Source organism: Lissotriton helveticus, chromosome 9 (genome assembly GCF_964261635.1).
Source record: "Lissotriton helveticus chromosome 9, aLisHel1.1, whole genome shotgun sequence".
NCBI classification, from domain to species: Eukaryota; Metazoa; Chordata; class Amphibia; order Caudata; family Salamandridae; genus Lissotriton; species Lissotriton helveticus.
In genome coordinates this window covers 1020453266-1020478163 of record NC_136070.1, presented here as the reverse complement: position 1 = coordinate 1020478163, position 24898 = coordinate 1020453266, and positions in this window count along the sequence as shown.

The following is a 24898-nucleotide window of genomic DNA, read 5'->3' as shown; positions in this document are numbered from 1 at the left end:
CCTGATTGATTGATTGACCCAGGGTACGAGAATCATGTCAGGGGTGAGAAGGCACGCTGTTTGATACCAAACATGACATATTTTAGTCATACCATATTGGAGCTGCCAATCTTGAGATGCCTGGTTGGCAGCCCATGTTATCTTATGGACCGCTAACACTTAAAGCAGTTTCCAATGGGCAACACCCCTATAGGGACATATAGGCTTGCACTTACCTGTTCACATCTTTAATATTATGCACACTGTCCCCGGGGCTGATGAGGCCTTCCTTGCGTGTGCCTGACATATATTAAAGTGAGTGCATTGACTGTGCACACATGGTGAGGGCACAGTTGAGTATGAGCCGTTTGCACTGCTCCTGCAGTCTGTAATGGCAGGCTAGCTGTCAGTAGTTCGCTTGGGTCACCAAGGGTGGCACAAATCAGTGCTGCACCCTTTGGGACCCCTTTACCACCTATGCCCTGGCACCATATGCTAGAGACTTATAAGGGGGTAAAGTTTTTGTCAATTTGGGATTATCACGTCTAACATAACAGTTTTCGGAGAGAGCACAGGCACTGGGGTCTGGGCAGCAGACTCCAGTGTACTATCAGAGTAATTACCATCATCGTTTGGTAGTCTAAATGGGGGCAAACAAGTGACACTGGTACTTTCCTACCCAAGGATATTAACCAGTATTAAGAGGTGCAGTGTTCAACTCACCTTTAACCTGGTCCTCCACCCCACCTCCATCCCTGTTCTTCTACTCCAGATGGGCCATCAGGGGGTTAAATGCAATAAACCATCAGCATTGAATATGCTGGTGTGGGGTAAGATAGGCAATGAAATAGCTGGGTTGTAACACCCTCTTTAAGTTTCCTGCTGTGCTGCCTGCCAGGTAAAAGAAAATGTTCCTGCTGGGACCCTTCACTGAGCGAAATAGCCTGCCTGATTGAGCGTACTGGAGGGGAAATCATGAATGCTAAAAACCCCTTCCTTCCCCCAAGCCACCCAAAAAGAAAACGTTTTCGAGCATTCATCTTCTCCTTCCATGGGGCGCCCAGCCTGTGTATTCTTTTAATATCGTAATAATACAGAATAAATGTTAGGATCTGGTTGAAAGACTTCTAAACTGCACCGGCCTGTGTTTTTCAAAGGGAACTCAGCCTAACAAAATTACAACCCTTTAGAGTACGAAACGGAGGAAAAAAACCTTAATGGATAGGTATATAATCCTTAGCTGTGGACCTTAGTGAGATGCTGAATGATTTGGCATAGACAAATAAATCAACAAGAAAAGCATAATGCCAGTCCCAAAAGGCGTGCACATCCAGCAATGTTTGCCAAAAATGTTGCTGTTTTCAGGAAAACATGCAGTGCAGTGCATTTACATCCTTGCCAAATTAGCGTTTTGGTAGCCAAAAAGCACTTTTGTGAAGGGTCTCACATCTACTCTTCACATGATTTGCAAAACACAGCTTCTTTTGTGGTCTACTTGATACAAAAATAACACACAATGTTGTGTTCAGGGGTATGGGCAGTCTCAGGCAGTAGCATAGCATGGATGGGGCCGCAGGCGCGGTAGCCGTGGGGGAAAAATGTGTAGGGGTATTCTTAAGGGCACAGCATTTTAATAGGGGTGCAACATTTTAAAAGAAAAGTGGAAGGATTCTTACCTTGCCCCGGGTGGTGGGAACCCACACTACGCCTCAGGATGATTGTTTATGCTAATCTGAAGTTGCACTAAAGACAGCTTAAGACCATGCCCTGCCTACATCGTTGGAGAGACATGGAGTGCAAAGGCAGGATGAACTCTGATATCTGAAGCGCCAGGATACCCGTAGGGTGGCAGTAGCGCTATATAAGCACAGATACAATACAATACAATACAACTCTGTGTGAGAAAAGTCAGGCTCGGCTCGTTTTCGGCTCGAGGATGCCAGAGGACTACGAGCTGAGCCAGAGCCAGGTATCGAACTCGAACCAATCACAAGTATTCAGTGGCTTGCCCACCTCTAGTTACATGCGTGAATATTGTACTCAAGCATACCTTCGAGTATAGTCTTCAGGCATACAAATGTCCTATGGTAAATCATGTAATATGTATAATTTTTGTGATAAGCACACACAGTATGGAGGAAAAATGCACGTAATGCCACCAAACAGCTGCTTTTGTCCATCATTTTACTCCAGTTTTCAGGCAGCGCTAGTCTTTCTACACAATATGGGCCAACAGTTAGTTGTTCGAACTGGCATGATTTTGTATGTATAACCAGTGGACGAAGTGCATTAAAACAAGAATTTGCAATGCAATCGGTCTCACCTTTGGGGCCTTATATGTATTTAGCTATGCAGCACATTATCCTGGGTGCTGAAACATCTACTGTTCTTTAACATGGAGGAAAAGCAAGCACCAAACTGCGTGACACACCAGGTATGGGAATATACGGAGAGAAGTATTGCCTTTTCAGCGGGAAATGGTATAGCCCAAAGCTCTCGTTATAATATAAAATCAGGGCTTTCGGTGGGCATATCACTTCAAATACAAGATTTGAAAAAAATATTATTTTCTGCGGGTGCAAGTGGAAGACAATTTCTATTGACTGGAATCTAGAGAATGCTAAAGTGATTCTGGTATTTTACTGACCTCTGTTGGTCGTTTTTATCAACAAAGTCAAATAGAGGCAGTTCCCAGGAAAATTAAAAAAAAGAAAGTCCCTCAGCAGAAAGCAATTCTGGTACTTTACTGACCTCTACTGGTCGTTTTCTATCAAGACGGTTAAATAGAGGCAGTTGAACAAGCATTAAGCAATTCTGGTATTTTACTGACCTCTACTGGTCGTTTTCTAGCAAGACAGTTAAATAGAAGCAGTTGAACAGAAAAAAAGTTCCTAGGCGGAAGCAGACAAGTCATAGTGATGATCTCCAGGGCCCACAAATTACATACACATATATGTATATACTAAAGTATATACAAGAGGTCTTGAATGCTCAACCTAAAAAGTAAAGGAACTATGTGGAACGGGGGCAGGATGAGTGAGAGTAGGGGAGAGGTGTGTGGCTTAAAAAAACAAAATATTCTGTAACTTCTTTCGGTCTTTCACTTCATACATAAAAACAGCTTAAATGAAAAATAAAAGCAAGTTATGTTAATTAGTGAGAAATGCACCATCTTACATAATGAAACCTTTATTAGTTAATACACCGCAGAGGTCAGTGGTGTAGCATTAGCCCCCATGGTGTTGGGGGGCCCCAGAGCGCTAAGGGCCCCACAGGAGTCCTGTTCATGGGCAGAGGGCCCCTGGCCTGAGAGCTCTTGACTGGGTCCATATTGTGGGGGCACACCCATATACTTTGCGGGGGACCCCTCAAGATTCATTACGCCACTGGCAGAGGTCTGTGTCTGTAATGAGAGAGCCACAGAATTGAACCCTGGTTGATAATAGTGATTTGTAAATGCTTAATGCCACGAGGTCCCAGTCTGTGACAGAAAGCACTGTAAATAATAAATAAGTAATTATTTCAAACTTGCATTACACACAATATAAAATAGGCTGCAATGAAATGCACAAAAAAGTTTCAGATAAAGTGCTCCCAAAACATAGATTTTAATAATACCCAGACTGTACGAGGTACAATTTTATTTATAACTGTCCTTTAAAAGCACCCACTTTACCGCTCAGCTGGTAACTCTCTTGCAATACCACTAAAAAATTATAAATCTGTGTCATCAGGAAGCTATAAGTGATTCCATTAATTAAAAATTAAAGCCGAGCACCCTTTACATGGGCAGGTTAACCAGTTTCACACATTTACGTTTATTTCAAGCAGCAGACACTCCAACAAGAAGGCTTGTTTAGCTTTCTTCCCCTCTCTAGGTTTCTCAGCACAGCAGACTCCCTGTTTTCAGAGTTGGATTGGGACAAAAATTGGCCCGGACACCCAAAAAATATAGTGATCCACCTTTGCGGGTTACAACCTTTCAATAAGTATTGCATGTTTAGTATCATGGGGCTAACTTTCAAATAGCGTTATGGTAGATAACGTTTTTACAACTTCTAGCGCCAGCAACATTGGTCAGGACTAAAGACACCTTTATTCCACAGCACTCACCGACTGATCTCCTGGCATTCATCTTCAGGTCCATGAATCTCTCTTCACTGATGTGTCCCCCACCCACCCGCTCTCACATCCATGACTCCTTCCTGCCTATTAGGTACTAAAGCTCCTATTTGTTTTTATGGATCCTCACTTTCCATTAACCAACAGGTCACCAGAGGGTCATTCTCATCCTTAGGTCTGGCTTCTATTCCCTTTCAAGGACCTGATGCCCTGCTCACTCGAAGACAGTGGGGCTCTTGTTCATCATCAGTGGGTCCAAAGACTACCCATTAACCTTCAGGAGCATTAAGCTCATTTTAACCCTCTGGTCCCCCGCTGCTCCTGCTCAACCGCACTTCCCTCACACTTCTGCTCACACTAAGATACCAAGGGCCAGATGTAGGAGCCCTAATACCGGTCGGAAACGGCCGATTTCGGCCGTTTCCGACCGGTATTAGGGTTTTCAGATGTAGGGGGCTTAAAATTTCAGAATCAGTATATTTACCGATTCGGTAAAATTACTGATTCGGTAAATTACCGAATCGGTAAATATAACGATTCTGTAATTACAAATGTAGGTGGCACACTTTACAGTGCCACAGGCCCTTAAGAGTCGGTATTTTACCACACAATCCTATTGTGTGGTAAAATACCGGATTCAGGTGTGCATGCATATCTGTGCATGCACACCTGTGCAATGTGACACACAGACATGCTCTTAGGGCATGTATGTGTGCCACATGGCACACAAGCCTGTACTTGGGGTGCTAGAGGGTGTTAAAGGGACACCCCCTGCACCCTTGCAGGATTCGGTATTTACCGATTCTGTAAATACAGAATCGGTATTTCCCATTGATTCCTATGGGCTTCAAAGCCCATAGGAATCAATGGGAAATACCGATTCTGTATTTACAGAATCGGTAAATACCGAATTTTACAGATTCGGTAATTCAGATTTTAAAATTACCTACATCTGCCCCCTTCCCATTTACAGACTCTTAAATACCGAATCGGTAAAATTCGGTATTTAAGAGTCTGTAAATGGGAATTACCTACATCTAGCCCCAAGAGTCTTCTGCACACTTTCACGTGCCCTTGCAATCCTGATCACCCTCAGGTCCGCTTATATATCCCTCCACCCATAGGCCCTCTATCTCTTGCTCACTCTTACCTGAACCTCCTGCTTACTCCCATATCACAGACTATGCTCACTGTGAAATTCTCTGAGGCACCTGTTTTCTTTCAGCTAAACTGATTCTCTGTGCACACTGTGGCCCTGAGGTTCCCACCTACCTCTACATCTTCAAATCTCCGCCGCAAACCTAAGCTCCGCAGGCTACTTCTCACTCTTAGGTTCCCAGCAAATGCCATGCTCAGTTTAGCTCCTTGAGGCTCAAGCTTACACTCAATATCTAAGTTTCCAACCTCAATCTTATTTTGCAAAGGCTCCTGCTTACTGTAGTTCCAAGAGACTCCTGCTGACTCTTCTTAACCTCACTTTCCTAAGACCTCTCACTCTTAGGTTTCTAAAGTTGATGTTCACGCTGCGGATCACTGCCCTTCCTAGTCACATGCAAATCCCCAACTCCTGCTCATCCTGTTTGCTTAAAGGCTCTAAGCGGTCTCCATGTTTACTTATACTTATTTTCTAGGCCTTAACTGAAATGCCACCTCACAGAATACAAAAAGAACAATTGATGGACAGAATGCAGATCAATGTCAAACATTCAGCCCAGTACAGAGATCTGGGCCGAAATCCATAGCTTTTTGCTTTCCATGCCATGCAAGTTTGGACTGAGCCATATGCAAATCAGTCTTGACTCTGTTCCCCATGGGAACAATCCAGCCCCAGCTGCCAGGCCAGGTCCTCCCTGGACCGGAAACAAGCATCCTGGGATGCATTTGTGTGTCTTTTATCCCACAGAATATGACATTTCTGCTCATCCCTAAATGCTAGCTTCAGTCATCCACCTCTTCTACTTGGCGGCCTGCAGTGGAAGCTTTCCAAGACTGCTATTTAAGTCAATCAGGCCATCCTGCCATGTGAAGTTCTTAGTGCACTTGGAAATTTGCACAAAAACCCACTACACACAATCAGACATACCAGACTGAAAGAGTCTTGCCTTTGAGTAAAACAGGTGACCAGGACAAGTGGCTTACAGTATTTTACAAGCCTGTAAAATCACTGAATATTTGAAATAACTGTTGCAGAAGATCATATGCACACTTCGGGCACAGTTTGAACTCTAGCAGTGCCAACTCAGCCTTTTATCCTTTCAAGACTGCCAAAATGAGTACCATTATGGTGGATAAAGGCAAGGTACTTTTAAAATTGTATGAAACGTATTACACAGCAGGCTTTGAATATGTCCTTTCTCTTTTTTTTAAAAGCAGAATGAAAGGTTAGTTGGTTTTGGGGGTGTTCCTTCTGATCTGTAATAAAGAGAGGAAGAGACGAATGTGTGAACACATTAAAATCTTTATTTGCGCTGGGTGTGACTATTTGTCACCCAGTTGCATTGCCCTTTCTCCAACTTCCCAATGGCCTCAAAAGTTCTTACTAGAGTTGCTTAGTTGCTGGGTCTGGTGGACTAATGCCTCCACTGTAGGGGCCTGTGTTCGATCTCATGGTCACTGGTTCAAATCCCAGTGGGCCCACTCAGCCTTTCATCCTGTGGTCGATAAAATGAGTACCATTGAGTAGGGTAACAATAAACATCTGTTATTCAGCTCCAAGATACCTTTCTGGGTGAACATGTGCTTTACAAATACACATGTAATGTTACTAGAGTTCTTACTAAAGTTGCCTGTAATCCGAGTGCGCTGCTGCAAAACAGACCTCCTGAAAAACGTTTACCTTGGGCATAAAGGGACATACCTGGGGTGCAATTGACTCCATACCCATCTGGCATTCGGTGCTACTGCACCTGCTGCACTACTTGTCCCTATGCCCCTGCATGAGAAGCATATCTATTGGCAATCCAACCAAGAGAGTTGCAGCAAGATGATTTCCCATTGCACCAGCTCATCACAGCACCAGCAAAGACAACAATAGCATTTACAATAATAAAACCACTTCCTCACCTCAAGTATACCCCAACAGACGCTGCTGTTCTTATTTCAGCTAACATCCTGCCTCAAATAAGAGAAACATCCTCATTTTCCTGTTCATATTTATTAGTAAAATATTCCAACAGCTGGGCTAAAATAAAAAGAAGAAAAGGTTAGTGCGGAGGCAGAATAAGTCTGGGTGGCGATACAGCTTTTTAATGCACATCCCTGCTGAATGTGAACAACTGCAGTAATAAACAAAAGAACAAGTATTAAAATGCTTCTGAGTCATTTTAAAGTAATTTGTATCTTCAGGAGGTAGAGGAGATACATGCCAGTGTTCTATCACCCTGAACTGAAGTCAATTTCCTGAAGCCTGACATCGCCTCATATCTCTCCCCCTCCTAAGACATGGAGAGCTCTGCTGGTCTCTGTGGGGAAACCTTTCCTTGTGCCCTCAGGTTGGGCGAGAGATGGCGCCCCACATGTTGTGCCTGCTCTGAGGGGTCCAATGTCATTCTTTATGTGACAATGGTCCGGCTAACATGCTCCAACGTCCTTAAAAGTAATCCAACATCCTTAACCCCTTGAGTGCTGCCCACATTCAACGGACGTCGCGTGCACTACCTCGGTAGTGCTGCGCACGTCCGTTGAACGTCGCGGCCCCGCTCGCGCAATAAAACGTTCCGCACCAGCGCGGAACGTTCAGCGCAGCGGAGGGGTTAAAAGTAAGCAGGTATAGAACGGCACACAGCAGGCCTCAACCAATGACTGCCCTCTTTCTCAACCCGACCTTTCGCTGCCTGTAGCATTTCAAGCATCTGAAAGAACCGTCCCGGAATGGTAGTCCTTTCACAAAAAGTAGGAGAACATTTTCCCTTGAATTACAAAAGTATGGGCACGTCGTGCCCCTCTGATCCATCCCCCTTTGACCACTGTACATAACAGTGTTTATGTCAGTTAATGCCTACAGGGCAGACCTTTAGCATGTGCGAGCTTGGATCACGCACAGGGCGTCGACCCCCAGAGGGGCACTGTCGCTCTTTGCAGCACTCAGCCTTTGACTTAGGTTCAAAGGAAAGTGTGTTTAAACATATTTTTCTAGAGCCTGCTGCCCCCTTGCCTGCTTTTTGTTGGCTTTTCTTTTCATAGTGCTTCTTAATTTGTCCCCTTGCCTTCCTCCTGCTTCTCCCAAATTTTCAATATATCCACAATTCAAGGGAACAAGTGGGAGAAGGCTCCAAATGTAATTTCTCCCAGGGCACTCTCTGAGTAAAGACTAGCTATGGAAGCCTAGCTGGGGCGGCCCTAGGATTTTTGGGGCCCTAGGCAGAAAGGTAATTTGCGAGGTTCCTCTAATTTGCATACAACATGAGACATTGAGGGTTGTTTGCATCTCTGTTGATGACTGTGCTCCTGAAGCTGCTTTATGCAGACCCCTCCTGAGCTGCCCCCCCCCAACTGAGCTGCAGCCCCTCCTTCTCAGCCAGCCACGGGGTCCTTTTATACAGCACATAAACGGTGTGGTTTGCTTGGAGCCTGAGAGGGTTACATCTGCAGGGGCACTGAACTGTGGGACCATAGGCGTCCTGGTGCCTGTGTATGAGCAGCAAGGTAGGAGGCTTGATTGCAGGAGAAACCTCGTCAACTGGGACCATAGGAGTAGGCACCCCCCCCTAGGCCTCACCTCATGTACCATAGCACAGAGGCCCGGGGGTGGGAGGGGCTTCCATGGGCTCAATTGCTATGAGACACCTTGCTCTCAATTGGATGAGCAAGAGGACTGGTGTGCAGTGGTCTGGCTGCGGCGTACACGTGTGGGCCCCATGTTGGTGGGCTGAGTACAGGCCCAGGGCAGTTGCCCTCACTGCCCATGCCTAGCTCTGGCCCAGGCGTTGTCATTCCATTCCTGTTCTATCTTGCCCAACTTGCATGCATTACCAGGTACTTCGTGCAATCCGACACAATACTTTATACGTGCTTCAGCAATCTACTCGGTAACATTTGTGTGATAGAAGTTGATCAGCCCTCCCTGATGCTATTTTGAGCATAGATTAAAGGTAGTTGTTGCTGTGTTGAGATGGGGACACCTACTGGAAAATGCAAGATTAAACTAGAGGTTATGGAAACTGCATCTGGTAGACACAGCCCAGGATTAATATAGATGAAACCATGTACATAGATGAAATGGAAACCTGACATTAGTTTTCCTGTATATTTGCGGAGTGGTGACTCACCACATAAGCTGTTTTTTGACTGCAAGACTCATGCCTTGTTTTTCACTACCACAAGTGAGGCTGCTGGTTTGTACCAGTTGATCAAAAATGCAGGAGCTATGGGACCCTATTATCAGCCACCGTCGAAACGATGAGTGAGGCGATGCATTCGGCTAATCGGACTGAAGTCTACAAAAAAATCATAGATTCAATGCTTGAATTAATCTCAACCACTGGCAATTACTCAGAGCCACACCCCACTCCATCATTATTTTGCACACCATGCCACCTCAGTTTAGATCCAGCCATATGCAAATCTGTCTTGACCCTGCTCCAATGGGAACAGTCCATCCTGAAGAGCCAGGCCAGGCCCATCCTGAACCAGAACAAAAGCAACCCAGGACCGGTTTCGCCCCGATTAGGGCTGAAGAGCCAGGTATAGCTTGCTTCCAATGGCACAGTGTGTACGGGACCCATGTCGGATCAGACCTGTCCTACTTAGGGTGCTGTGCGCACGAGAAGGAGGCTGATTCCATTACAGTGCACTCCTCCTCTTGAGCTTGTGTTTGCTCAGCACTGTTCAGAATGCAGGAAAACTTAAAGAAAGTCACAAAGCATCCAACACAACCCATCATCCAGTGCTCTACAGAGTGGCAATTCACTGGATGTCCCATTTCCCCTACAGACAACCATCTGCCCTTGAGAGGATGCCCTCCTGCCTTATCAGAGTACCCAAGCCTCAGTGCAGGTGGTGCTGTCATCATCCATATCTCTGGGACCCCTGCCAAACTAGTGAATATCAAATTACAATTTCTGAATATTTGTGATCATCCTGAGAATTTCTAAGAAGAATTAGAAACTGCAGTTGAATGTTTTAACCCTAACTAGGCTAATGTGAATCAATTGTATTTTGTTGCGCCAAAATAAGTCAAATATCGTCTGTTAGAAAAGAGTAATCAGCTACTTCAGGAGCCTGGTGATGCAGCTGCTTTCATTGCTGCAAGAGAAGTACTGGTAAATGCTGTTATGAATATGTATTTGATCAAGGCTGACTGGAACAAAAGTAGCAATTCTAAACGGAATAAGGGTGATGTCCCTTGTTGGGACAGAAATGTCTCCTGCACTATGTACAGTTGACACCCTTGCCCTGCATGTCTGAAATGCATACCTATAACCCTGGTTTTATGATTATTTTAAGGCATGCCACACAATAATCCCATGTGCACATTTATCTAGGCCTAGTCTTTCAACAATGATAGCTTTTGGACCTAGTCCTGAGCTGGGAACACACCATCATCGGTACAGGGGACTCCCGTCTCAGTAGCCGGTTTCATAGGAGGGGCACCGTGGTGGCAGCATGTCGTGATTGGTGAATTATAGTGTAAGGCTTTTACCTGTGAGATATGAATGCACACCTACAGGCTCATTCATCGACAATTCTTCATCTCATGATGAACTGACATTCCTGAAGGTAACATCCCATTCAAAGTCAAAGTCAAAGTCAAAAGTTTTGCTTCATTCGGTTAAAAAATTTAAAACCATCAAAGCACAGAACAGTATTTCATTCCGCAATTAATCATAATTACATACAAACAACTTGCACCACTAAATACGTTACAATGTAACAATACTAAACAATTGGCTACACAATAAATAAAATAAATCCATGCATTTTGCGTGTCCATGTGTGCTTGATGTGATAGTGTGCTGTGCATGAATGCTGTGGGCCAATGTGCTCCATTCTGGAAGCCCACAGCCTAGACCGGAGTACATGGTAGAGGAGAGGTTGCTTTCTCCACACAGGATATGGTTATTGCTGGTTTCTCCCAGAGGGGAGGAGGGACCACCTGACGCTATGGTGAGGCTAGAGGAGACAGGCTACCTTAGCAGTGACAGGGCCTTACCCCATAAATTGGGCTAGAAATTATTCTGACTGCAGCTATCATTGGGTAGATGGCAGGGGTGCAGGGAGAAGCCTGCAGTATCTGTTGTTAGGGAAAGGAGGACTTGGAAGGGTCACATATTCCCATTTCCCTACCTTAGCTTTGCGAGGAGGGTTCATAAATAGCTGTGTGTAGCCTGTGCTCCACGCGGAAACTGCCCTGCTTGGCAGAGATCCTGCCAAGGACACATGAAAGGGAAACCAACCCAAACTGGTTGCAAGAAAACAGAACCTGGAATACACTTCCTCGGTCTGTGAAATCAGTATAAAGATGGGAGCTCATGACCCATAGTTGTTCACTGTTGTGGTATTTTCTACTGAGGAGAGGGGAAGGGTATGTTGCAGAGTAGTCAGGGACTACTACTCAGACAGTCTTTGTTGTCGCACTGACAGCCAGCTCCCCAGAGGAGAGGGAACATCACCTGGAGTCTGATCTAAAAGATGAATTACTCCACTGTCCTGCCTGCCAGAATGTTCTACCTGTGAGGGAGAGAAGGATGGGCCAACCCTGTAGGCGGAGCCTATCAACATGATTTCTGCTTTAAATGGGCCGAGGGTGTTCTCGAAGCTGGATTTAAACAAAGGCTACCACCAGCTGGAGTTGGACGTCAAGTCCTGCTACATCACGACATTTGCGACTCACTTGGGACTTTTCAGATACAAGCGACTGAGTTTTGGCGTATCCTCGGCCGCCGAAATTTTTCAAGAGGCATTCCGTCAAATCATTCAGCACATCCCTAATACGCTAAACTACAGCGACAATATCCTTGTGTATGGCTCAGACGTTCGTGAGCACGACATGGCCCTGGATCGTGTCTGTCACGCCCTGCTGGACGCCAACCTGACGTTGAACAAAGATAAGTGTGAGTTCCACCAGTCCACTTTGAAATTCTTTGGTCACATCTTTTCAGGTGCAGGGATGATACCTGATCCGGACAAGATAGTCACTTTGAACAATACCAAGAGCCCACAAGATGTCAGTGAATTGAGATCGTTTCTAGGGATGGCCAGCTATTGTGCCCGTTACATCAGAGACTATGCGACCATTAGCCATCCCCTTCGTGCTCTCACGAAACAAGGCCAATCGTTTGACTGGACGCCCCAGTGTGAACAAGCCTTCAGAGAGATCAAGCTGGCGGTGGAGTCCGCCGACAACCTCTCATACTTTAACCCTCGGCGGAAAACTGAAATTACTGTGGATGCCAGCCCTGTGGGGTTAGGGGCGGTTCTGGCGCAATATGATCATGACTCTGACCAGAGACGAATCGTTGCCTACGCCAGTCGCAGTCTGTCGGATCCCGAAAAGGCTTATTCACAACCTGAAAAGGAGAGTCTTGCGGTAGTGTGGGCATGTGAACATTTTCATGTTTTTATCTATGGCAAGCACTTTACCCTGATCACCGATCATCAGGCATTAGTCACCATCTACGGCAACCCTAGATCCAAAATGCCTCAGAGGATTGAGAGATGGGGCCTAAGACTCCAGGAATATACTTTCACTATTGTTCACAAACCCGGGAAGGCGGAGAACCCGGCAGACTACATGTCACGTCACCCTCACGCATCGTCAGACTCCAAGTCCTCCATTGCTGAGGAGTACATCCACTTCATGGCTGATCAAGCACTGCCACCTGCCATTCCCATGGAAATCATCCGTGAGGCCACGGCGCAAGACGTCATCTTGCAGAAAGTACTACGTCGGATTCAGACCAACCGGTGGAGACATGATTCAAAAGGAGACGACAATGATCTGGCTGTCAAACAGCAAATGCAAGCATTCCGACACGTCTGTGATGAACTGTCCGTCACCATGGATGGAGTGATATTGCGAGGTCAGCGAATTGTTGTTCCTGGTCAACTACGGCAAGGCGTCATCAACCTTGCTCATGAAGGTCACAGAGGAGTAGTGTCAACAAAACGAGCCCTCCGGGAGTGAGTGTGGTTTCCCCTCCTCGACCAGATGGTGGAGTCTACTCTGAAGGATTGCCATCTATGCCAGCTGACCAGTCAAGGGGATCCACCAGCCCCATTACAAATGACCACCCTACCCACCGGAGTGTGGCTAGAGCTCGCCATGGATTTCTATGGACCACTACAATCCGGAAAATACGTGGTAGCCATAATTGATGAGTACTCACGATTTCCCATCGCGCAATTCGTGCCATCCACAAGTGCCTCTAGCCCTCTCAAAGTGCTAGATGAAGTGTTTGCAGCATGGGGTGTCCCCAGAGAGGTGAAAACGGACAACAGACCTCCGTTCAATGGGCACGAGTTCAGTGCATTTGCAAAGCACCTGGACTTTAAACACAGGAGAATTACACCCCTCTGGCCACAAGCAAATGGCACCATTGAAAGATTCATGGCCACACTTAAAAGGCATTTCAACAAGCCAGTGCTGAAAAGAAGGACCTGCAAGCAACCCTCAATGAGGTCCTTAGAGCATACAGGACAACTCCTCACTCAACCACCGGAAAGTGTCCTGCAACACTGATGCTGGGGCGCCCCATAAGAAATCGCATCCCAACCTGGGAGGGGGCCTTGCAGGCAGTGTCGCCACTCCGCAGCCATCAAGAGGTGATGGCAACTGATAGCTGTAACAAGGACAAAATGAAATCATATGCAGATGCCAAGAGGAGGGCGAGATCTCCATCTCTGCATGAAGGAGATTACGTCATCGTCAACCAAGACCAACAAAGAAAGACTGACTGTCGTTTCCGAGATGAACCTTTGCTGGTCACCCAACAGAAGGGCACCATGCTAACTGCGGAATCTGATCAACGACGAGTTACCAGAAATGTATCGCATTTTAAGAAATGCCCTCAGGACATGAAAGGAACTTTAACAAACGCAACTGGGGCACCTGCCCCTGCAGAGTCTGACCGAGGTGACCAAGAGAGCGGGAGTCAGATAAGGGACCCTCTGGTAGATGATACGACTGGAGCCATGCCTATGCGACCCCGCCGAGATATCCAACGACCGAAAAGGCTCATTGAAGAAATCTGATCTGGCACATTGTTCTGTTATTTTGTTAAGAAAGGGGGAGATGTTATGTAGTCAGCAGTCTAGTAGTTGGGGGGGGTGGAGCCAGCTGGGCTTGAGGGGAAGAGGAGGAGCGTAAGGGGAGAGAGTCAGTTAGAGTAGGGACAGGGACACTGAAGGAGGTACCTAATAAAGCTCCTACGAATATACCTATACTTGTCCGACACCGACAAACTTACTAAGCAAGTGAGGCGCATGACTCGCAGCACTACCGGATCGGGCAGTGTAACCTACGCCATTTCTACCCCATCTTCCCCAAATCTCTCACTGTTACCCGTTCCTAGTCTCCCGTTCTTCTTTAGGTCTCGCGACCTATCGATGCGCGCATGCGCATCGAGCGGAGCGAGAATTCAAGCGGCGAAAACATCATGAAACCACCAGCTTTTTGCTGGCGTTTTCCTGCAGTTCATGTGAACCACGTGTTCAAACATGAACGCGCATCAGCCTCCCTCCATTTGCCGCAGAGCACATCAAAGGGCTTCGCCCAGCGTGCGCTCTGCGGCTTCTCGGCTTCTCCTCCCCTAATTACGCTGCACACAGCCTTCCTTGCATTTCTCCTCCCCCTCCCCAGCCAGCTTCCCCCAGGCCGTGTTCTCTCATCCCTCGCACCCCCTCGGCTCCCTTTCTCTGATTCCTCTCCATTTGTTCTTCCTTCCTCTACCTTTTCACATCCTCTCTCTTTGCCTGTCCTACTTCCTCTTCATACCGCTACACCTAAATCCTTTTTTTTCTAAAGTTCATTCATCTTATATCTCTCACGTGCACAGAACAACTTCTCTCACAAACACGCTAACTTTTCCTTTATCTCGCACATATACACATGTGCACTTCATTAGTTAATTCCCGTCCCATAACCTTTGTACTCTCTCGGAGGCAAGCTCGCCCACCCCCTCTCATGAAAACCCACTCACTCTCGTGCACACATGCACACTGATTTGTCGTGCCATGATGTTTGTACGAATCCACTCACTGCCTCTCTCGCTCCCACGTCTCCGACACACTCTCCCTCCCGGCATTGATGACCCTGACATTCCAATTAGCAGACTGTGAAATGCAGGGTTTCCTAATTAACACAGCCCTCCAACTACGCACTAGTCGTTAATAAAGGGCCATTAACAAGCTCGGATTCTGGCCGTCCTGGAACTACACTCGGGCTCCTGGTTTTAAATACTACCTGCCCGCAGTGGAGCTTGTTTGTTGAAGATGCATGCTGCTGTAACCGCCATCTGCACTGGCGCGCGACGCAGATCGATGCAATAGGCTCATCCCAGGGACCAGAGGCGCGAGCTCCCCTCGCACTCAATGGCGGGACAGAACAGCAGCAAGAGAGAGTAAGCACCGGTGGGAAGCAGAACTGGAAACTACCCACACACACCGAGCAGGGGCTCTCACGGGGGCAGCAGTGAACCACCACACACAAAGGATAGGGAGGGACATTTTGGGCGCCAGCAGGGAAAACGCGCCTCACACAAACAGGGAAAGAGGAGTCGGCAGCAGTGAAAACATACTTCACACAAACACGAATAAGGAAAGAAGAGTTAGCCACAGAGAAAACACCCCTCACACAAACAAGAACGGGATAGGAAGAGTTAGCAGCTCTGAAAACGCCCCTAACTCAAACAGAATAGAGAAAGAAGAGTTACAAGCAGCGCAAAACCTCCTTACACAAACAGAATAGGGAAGGAAGAGTTAGAAGCAGTGAAAACGCCTTCACACAAAGGGAATATGGAAGGAAGAGTTAACAGCAGTGAAAAACGCCCCTCACACAAACACGAACAGGGAAGGAAATATGTTGGCAGCAATGAAAACACCCCTTACACAAACAACAATAAGGAAAGAAGAGATAGCAACAGTAAGTATTTAGTTTTGCAGCACAATATCCGATTATGCAACAAGGATATTGTGCTGCAAAACTAAATACTTATAAGGACCCCAAGCGAGACCTATTGGCAATGCCAATGCTTGTTTTATCTTAGGAGTAATCTCTCAGTGCCAGGATACCTGCCAGGTGACAGACGCGCTATATAAATGTTTTAAATAAATAAATAAATAAATTTATCCCTGTTGTAGCCTCCAGTGTAGTGGGCCCTGCTGAAGCTGAGATAAGCACTGGCGGGGGGTTTGTGTAGCCCATAAATGGACAGCATCAATGCAGCACTGTAGGGTCAGAGTCAGTACAAAAAATTAAGTAACATGAGAGGTACCCAGGGGGTGCCTCTTGAAGTATCGGGGAATCACTTCGAAGCACTGTGTATTGAAGATAGTGCCTGGCAATCACTACGCATACGTTTTATTATTTGCGGGCATGTGGCTGTTGCGCCGAAGATAAAACTCTAACTATTCATCGTAGTGTTGGAGTAAGCCATGTCGCAAATCAAGTCCCCACGATCTGGTGTCCGGCCTCAGCTCCTGCTGTGACAGTCCAAGCAGCGCGCTATGTGATCGACTGTTATGTGGCTCCTGAGAAGACTGCCAAGTGCCAACCGGATTTTAAAAACAAATTCTATGCTAGAAGATCGAAATGGATATATACATGTACTTATTCAGTTATCTAACACACACAAAAATAAAGTGGGAAGCAACAAAACAAGAAGAATTTCAAAGCACAGACATTTCTTAGTGACTGTAGAAGTAATAAACAGGTCATGTCACATGTCAGTTTAGAGCACCAATGCTATCATAATTTTATAACATTTTCAGTAGGCATGGTACTATTTGTCAAAGACGTTTTGATCCCTCCTTACAATATTGGGATCATCATCAGTACTCAATTGAATAAGCCTGAGACACAAAAAATGCCTATTCATAAGCACCCATTGGCGTACTGTAGTTCCTGGAGGAGGTGGAGAAAAATTGGCAACAATCGCATGTAATGCGTCCAGGCACTTTCTCGCCAACTGCGGTTCACTAATTGAAGGCTGTATGATTTGTGTGAAACTTCCTCATTACTCTCGCCAACCAGATGGTGCACGTTTGGCATCTCTCCCACAAATTGGCAATTGTTGGCGATTTTATTTACAAAAGATCTGCAGCACCACCATCCCTTCGTCATCTCAATGGTCATTTTAAATCTGCTTGGACTATTCACTTTGCCATCAGAATATATTGCACTGCTCTGACAGTGACTGGGCTTCCGCCCCTCTAGGAACTATAGTACCCCAATGGGTGCTTATGTATAGCCATTTAATTCTTCTCAGGCATATTCAATTAAGTCCTGATGATGATCCCCATATTGTAAGGAGGGATCGAAACGTTGTTGACAAATAGTACCATGCCTACTGAAAATGTGTTAACATTTTTATAGCATTGGTATTGTAAACTGACATTACGGTCACTAAGAAATGTCTGAGCATTGAAATTCTTGCTTCTTTGATTGTTATTCCCCACTTCATATTTTTTGTGCATACCATGACTGAATAAATACATGTATATATGCATTTGGTTTTTCTGGAATATAATTAATTTTTCTTCTATAATTTATGCACAGAAATATTCTGCTGTTCCGGATCTTTGCTTCCTTTATAAATACTTGTACCCATGGTCCCTTATATACCTTTGGGTTCCATTGTCTATTGTAAACAAGTGCTAACAAGAGGCTCTTGATGCTGGTGAGATCCTGTTGATGTGGGAGGGCCAAGCACTGCCACGCACTGCTACTACGAACTTGGTGAGAGACTGAATGGGCCTAGGCAGAAAAACTGAGTACTAAGACTAAATCAAAGGGTGGGGGGAGCACAAGCTGCGCTCACCGATCTACCTTGAATGCTAAACCTGAGGGGAGAGCACAGAGACAGGGGGGACCAACGAGAGGACGGTGGAGTACTATTGGGCAAAAGCCCCCACAGCACAAGGACTCTCACTTGTGAAACGGACGTTTGTGTGTTTTGGATTGTGTAGTGACATTCTATGCTTTCTGTGTAATAAAGTAAGGGAGAGGAGTTGGCCTAACGGCTAGGGTAGACAACCTCAAATCTGGGGAACTGGGTTTGGGTCTCGGCAATGACGCTGAACATCCTGTGATTCTGGGCAAATCACTAAATCTCCCCGTGCCCAACAAAAATGAATGTGTCCTCATGTAATGCAACTGGTGCTATGTAAAGCCCTCTGATACCCGATTCGGGTCAAGTTTGCGCTATATAAAACTGTAAAAAAACCTTGTGTTTTCTACTAAGAGAAGCACTGAGCTGGGCATTGAGCTTATTAAGCTGCTGAAGGGGTCGAACTGATTCTGGAGGTCCAGATGGACCTCCCTAAGAAGCCTGTGACTCAGGGCCGGACTGGCTGTAGCGGGCACCGGGCGTTTCCCCTGTGGGCTGCCATGGTGGGAGCCAGTTTTGTGCCCCTGGGGGGCCATTTCTGTAACCGGGGCCCGCGATATCAGCTCCCTGTAACAAAATCGTCCAAAACTGGCACTTTCAAACAGCTGCCCCGCAGGGGTGCCGGCCGCGCAGTTTGCCAGGCCCGATTTCAGTTTCCAGTTTGGCCCTGCTGTGACTCCTCACCCTCAACTACTACTGACAGTCAAGACCAGAAAGGGTTGTACTTGGCCCATGATGTATTTTGTTATATTTATGGTTCTTGCCATAGAAATGACAGGAGCTCACTTGGGGGCAGATATACAATGTGTACTCTGTATGAAGTAGTTCAAAGTGTATGTTTGGCTCAGGCACACTCTTCTCAGATTGTTGGATTGATTACTCTATGACTTGCCTGTGTTCTTGCTGCTCACAAAATTATTTCAATATTTACAGACTCAAAGTATGCTTTCAGAATGACTCACGGTTTTGGGCTTCTCGGGATGCACTGGGGGTTCCTCCGTAATACGGGGACCCGAATTAAGAACGGTGCATGTGTTAAAGATTTACTTGATGCACTTTTGTTACCTTCTAAAATTACAAAATGAGCTGCACACTAGCCCTCTTAAGATACGTTGTCTAGGGGAATGCATTTGCTCACCAGACTGCTGAAAGGGATGCATTATCTTTAAGTAGTGAAGTAACTCTTTACAACTTTCAATCTTTTGAATCTCTAATGCCTACTCTGAAAGATTTGTCTGAATTGTGGGGATGTTCCTTCGAGACAGAGAAGCAGGCTTGCAGAAAGATAACTGTAAAAAAGACACTAATGGAGTTTGGAGGGACCAGGAAAGTTAGTGCCCGGAGTTTCTTCTCGATAATTTGCTTCATTTTACATTTCAGCTGCCCCCAAATAGTGCCACCCCTGATAAAGTTGCTGAGCCCATAACTTTGGGATGGGAGGTAAAACCTTTCCCACTCTCTACCCTTCTCCTTGGAGTCCCGTTGTCCAATTTCAGATGGACTTCATCTTGATGCCCAAATGTAGTACCTACATACATGTTCTTGTGTTTTCTTCTGTGTATCTTCGGGTTTGACCAAAGGTTTATCCATGTGCACACAGTGAGGCAAGTCAATTTGGATAAAGGCTGGATCAGAGATTTCTTACCTGTGTTTCGGGTTTCAGGTCCTTATTTGGCGGTGGCAAAGATACCTACCTTTTCTGTCTTCTGTAGTGCAGATGCTATGCAAAGCCTTAGGAATTAAACAGCACTTACAGTGCAGGTACCACCCGAAGTCCCCAGGGAAGGGAGATCATTTAATCTCCTCCTTACAAGTACAACTTGCAGCAGTGGGCTGCCTTCCAAGCTGCTACTTTATTCTCTGATGGGTCTGGCAAATTTTCTTTGCTGCAAGTCTTGTTTTTTGGCTCAGTTTGTGTCTCTTCTTAAAAGCACCGGGTGTCAAAAAAATCAATAGACTGCTGCCCACTTTTGTACTATGAACACACCAATTTCCATTTAAATGAACAGTATTGATAATGTCTTAACCCCTGTTCTTGCTCGATATTTGCCCACCTGCCCAATGATGCCTGAAAGCGCATGCCTATGGTCGCCATTTCCTTTGATGAAGAAGAGCTATGGCTTGACTTATACTTGCATGGACTCTACTGAATGTGTTCATGTCTCCCTATTTTTGCTCTTGCCAACTGAAGTCTTCTGTTTCAGATCACTGAATATCTGAAACAGAAGTATCGTGTGGACAGAATATTGTGTCAAAGAAATTGAGGACCAAAATCTCAAGAAGGTAAGTGCAAATAGGTAAGTATAGATTTACTATTCTTAACTCCACACCTACGTACCTTGAGGATGATATATATATAATACATATTTCTCATCAAGGTACGTATAGGTGGAGTCATATATAGTAAACCTTTGCTTACCTATAGAAAGTTTCCTTCGCGATAATTGTATCCTCAATATTCTTGACATGGTGTTTTGTCCACAGAATATTTTTTCTCCAATACTTTGTCTGCATACCTTTGTTTCCAGTATATTAAGTACTCTGATATTCTCCTTGCTGACACTGCCTGTGGATGTCCTGTGAAACACAAAACTGCAGCATCTTTGTGGGCTGTAGCAAACATGCTTTCTCCTTCACTGCCTGACCTCATTCTGAACTCCATCCCTATTATTTCTGCTGCCGTCTGGAGTGCTGTATTCTCGCAGCTGCTCCTGTAAACAACTTTACACCAAGGGGCATATGTACAAGGAAATGACACAGCGCAGCCCTGCAAGCAATTCAGCTGTGCCACGTTTAAAAAAATGAAAGGATGCGCTGTATTTACACCCCTGTGTTTTCCCTTGGTTTGGCATTAAAAAAGCTGCCTAGCGCAGGCACAGACCACGGTGCAAGGGTGTCTGTGCTGCAATGAGGATTGTTCATGTACAGGAATGGGCACCTTCCTGCACATAAACAATATTTAAAGGTGTTTTGCTCATTCTATGCCTGTTGCAGAATGCACCACACATAGAAAGATCAAAAAACGAGGAGAAATTAAAGTACTGAAAAATCAGCACAAACTGCACCAAGCGCAACACAAGAGGGCGTTGCTTCTTTCTACCTCTTGAGTAGAAGTTCTACTCGAGCGGCAGCTTCCTCAAAGCGAACAGAAGATTTCTCAATGCGAGCTGTTGAGGCCAACCCGACTGCCCGCGTTAAGAAATTTGCCGGGAGTTGGTCTGGAATAAGATATGCATGCATGCAAGAACTTGCTACCTGGATGTCCGCCAACTGCCTGAAGTTGAACGGCAGCAAGACCGAGGTACTTGTGGTGGGGGGAGGGCCGTCTGCCTGGTCGTCGGCATGGTGGCCACCCTGTTTGGGAGAGATTCCAGTGCCCTGTCAGGAGGCAAGGAATCTCGGAATGTGGCTGGATGCGGATCTGGCCTTTAGGTCTCAGATTGACCGGGTGGCAGGGGTTTGCTTCGGCGTCCTGAGAACTTTAAGGAAGGTGTTAGATCTCCTCCCTATTGTGGCTCGCAGGACGCTGGTGCATGCCCTGGTCACGTCGCGCCTGGATTACGGGAATTTGCTGTATCTGGGGGCGACGGGAAAGGTCATGAACCGCCTCCAGGTGCTGCAAAATGCAGCTGCGCGCTTAGTTTTGAGGCTCCCTAAGAAATCCCCCTCCAAAGCAGCACTTCAGGCACTACATTGGCTCCCTGTTAAGGAAAGGGTAGAGTTCAAAGCTCTTTCCACCTGTCATCGCATTCTGAGCGGTAAAGCCCCTGCTCCGCTACAGGGTCTGGTGACTTGGTACGAGCCTACGCGTAACCTCCGTTCCTCCCGTATTGGGTTACTGAAGGTTCCGAGAGTAAGGAAGGCCCGTATGGGAGGGAGGTCCTTCAGGTACCTTGCTCCCAAGCACTGGAACGCCTTGCCTCTGGACTTAAGACTGGAGCTATCTGAGACCACGTTCAGAAAAAGACTTAAAACTCACCTATACAGTAGGTAGATCTCCCTGAGGGTGGGTGGGGCTGCATTTCTTTTCACTTACCACAGCGCGGGGACACGCCGGTGCGCGTAACCAGGCGCTTTAAAAATGTCCAAATAAATAAAAATAAATATTCTTCGCTCTTGCTCACCAACTTAAGTTGGCGAGCGCAAGCGAGGAAAAAGCTTTGCTTCGCAGAGTGGAGTTTATCTGAACTCCGCGCACTGCGCGGAGTGGGAAATACCCAGCAAACTCCACGAGGGGAGCCGAATTTCACACCCAGGCCTAGTGCAGAGGTCCCCTCAAACTCCTTCTGTCCTTTTCCCAGAGACCCTTAGACCATTCCACATACTTACTTTGGCAGAATCTCTCTGCTATGCCAAAGAAGCATATATTGTACTATAAACCCTGCCACACGCAGATACCTGTTATGCTATTTGCCACTTGCCTGTCATCCTCACAGACCCATGATTCACCTCTTTGAATATTCTTTATGTCATAGCTTCATTGTACATGGAAATCAATTGTTTTCTTTTGTTTGTTTTGATTTTTAACTTCTTCCAGCTTAAAAAAAAATATTTAGTCAGGACTCACCTATTTAGTTTACCAACGTTTATTTAAAAAGCTCACATGTGGGCCTTACAGCACTGTATTGGCCTCTATGCTCTTGATTCCTCTCTGGCTCTGTCACCTCCCTCCTCTTGTCCTTCTCACTCCACCCTTCCTTTCTGTGGCCATTCTATGCTCCGAAGCAGTGCCTGGGTCTGCATGTTTAGCGTGCTGTAGTGCTGCTAAATAAATCAATAAATTGAAAGTATGTCCTTCCTTTCTTTATTAGGCAGAGTATCTTAGCAGAATACTTCCCATATATTTTGGCCACTGCTGTGTGGGCAGGATATTACTTAGATTTCCGGTGAACATGGAGAAGGAGGAGATGTGATAGCTGCTTGGCTGCGGGGTGGAGTCAGTGCTTAATTTGAGCCCGTGGTTACAGGTGCTTGGCACCATACTTGTCAGCACATGCTCAAGTCATAGCCACCACAAGGTGGTGCTGTATGTCTAAACGTGTTCATTAAGCCAATACACATTAAAAATGAATAATACCTGACACTCACATCATTATTTTAGCTTTGGGGGCCTGGAATATTTGGAGTTGTCACACTTGTAGCATGTGGTAGTTAGAAGTTGTGCAAGTGCTGTGATTGGCAGCACAGGCAAGAGTGATGGATGGTGCAGCCTGCACGGGTCTTTCAAGAACGACCCTGGCACTTACTTTTTCACACATAAAGCCTTAGGCGGATTGTTGAAAATCATTTAAAGGTCTCTTTTTTTTAAAGGCACATTCACACAATGCACCTTTTCCATGCATGCATCAGAAGTTGGTGGTCCGCAGTACAGGCGCTGTCAAATTTTATCTGGTGGTTGGCAGATCTCTCACTGAGGTGCTGCAAAAAGCGCTGTACAGCTCCATGATTGTACAAATCAGTGCCCAAACCCGTGTGCCTGATAAGAGGCTTAAGCCCCGCCTCCAGAGAAAATGTAGGCTCATAGAGCTTGAGTCCCCTACATCCCAATAGTAGCCTAGATGTCTGATAATAGAACCCTGTAGGACCTCATTTACGAGGTTTTGGTGCAGGGAAGCGCCTCAAGGAATCTTGCTAGGCTGCCCTGTGTCAAAAGAAAAGGGCAGGAATACACCATACCTATGAGATACAAGGCATTCCTGTCCTTTTCCCATGTGCTGGTGCACAATGGTCTGCCATGCACCAACACAGGCATCCTTGCACCATAGGGCAAGGGTGTCTTCGTTGTAGGGGTGATTGTTTTTGCACAGGACGGGACACCTTCCTGCGCAAAAGCAATCACTGGAGGTTTGTTCCTCTTTTTAATAATGCAGCACACATAGAAAGAGGAAACAACGAGGAGAAATAAAGATATTTTTCCTCGTTGTGCCTCCCTAATGCTACTCTTGGGTGGCGTTAGAATTTGAAATATTCCCAGGTTTACGATGTCTCGTAAATCTGAGAATGTTTCAGATTCCAAGGATATTGCTTGGGAACACCCACAGTAACACACATGGAAGGTCCCTTTCATGCAGTGTTCTGTGTGAAAAGGGCACATATTTACAAGACCATGAAAATCCACGTAAAGTGGCTTTGTGTGACCTTGCAAGTATGCTGCGACACATTGCAACACCGGAGCATCAAAAAAGTGATGTGATAAAAAGTGACACAGCGGCGATGCAAGGGGCTTGTTAGCAAGACCCTAAGAGTTGGGGCTTCTGAGTAGGCCAAGCAGGGGAACTTTTGGAGGGAGGGGTGCGTAAATAGTGAGGTGTAACAAGGAGAAATGAGGCTGTCAGCTGGGGACTTTCCTCTTGTCACCATGATTCATGGTCTAACAGACATGTTTCTGGACCTGATATTGATATGGTGTGGCTAGGAGGGAATGCATTGGTAAGAGGGGTGTAATAGGACTATCCCTGACGTGTGCAGTATTTTATCTTTCACTCTTATTTACAGCACTGCTTTTACTTACTGGTAATGAGATAAGAGGGGTGTAATATGACTATCCCTGACATGAGCACTGTATTCGTCTTCTACTCTTACTTACGGCACTGCTTTGACTTTTCGGTAATGCTTAGGTACGAGGGAGCGTAATATAACTATAATTCAAATGGGTGCAGTATTTTATCTTTCACTCTTACTTACAGTCCTACTTTTACGTATTGGTAATGCGTAGGTAGGAGTGAGCTTAAGTGCGCGTGCTGTCTTTATCT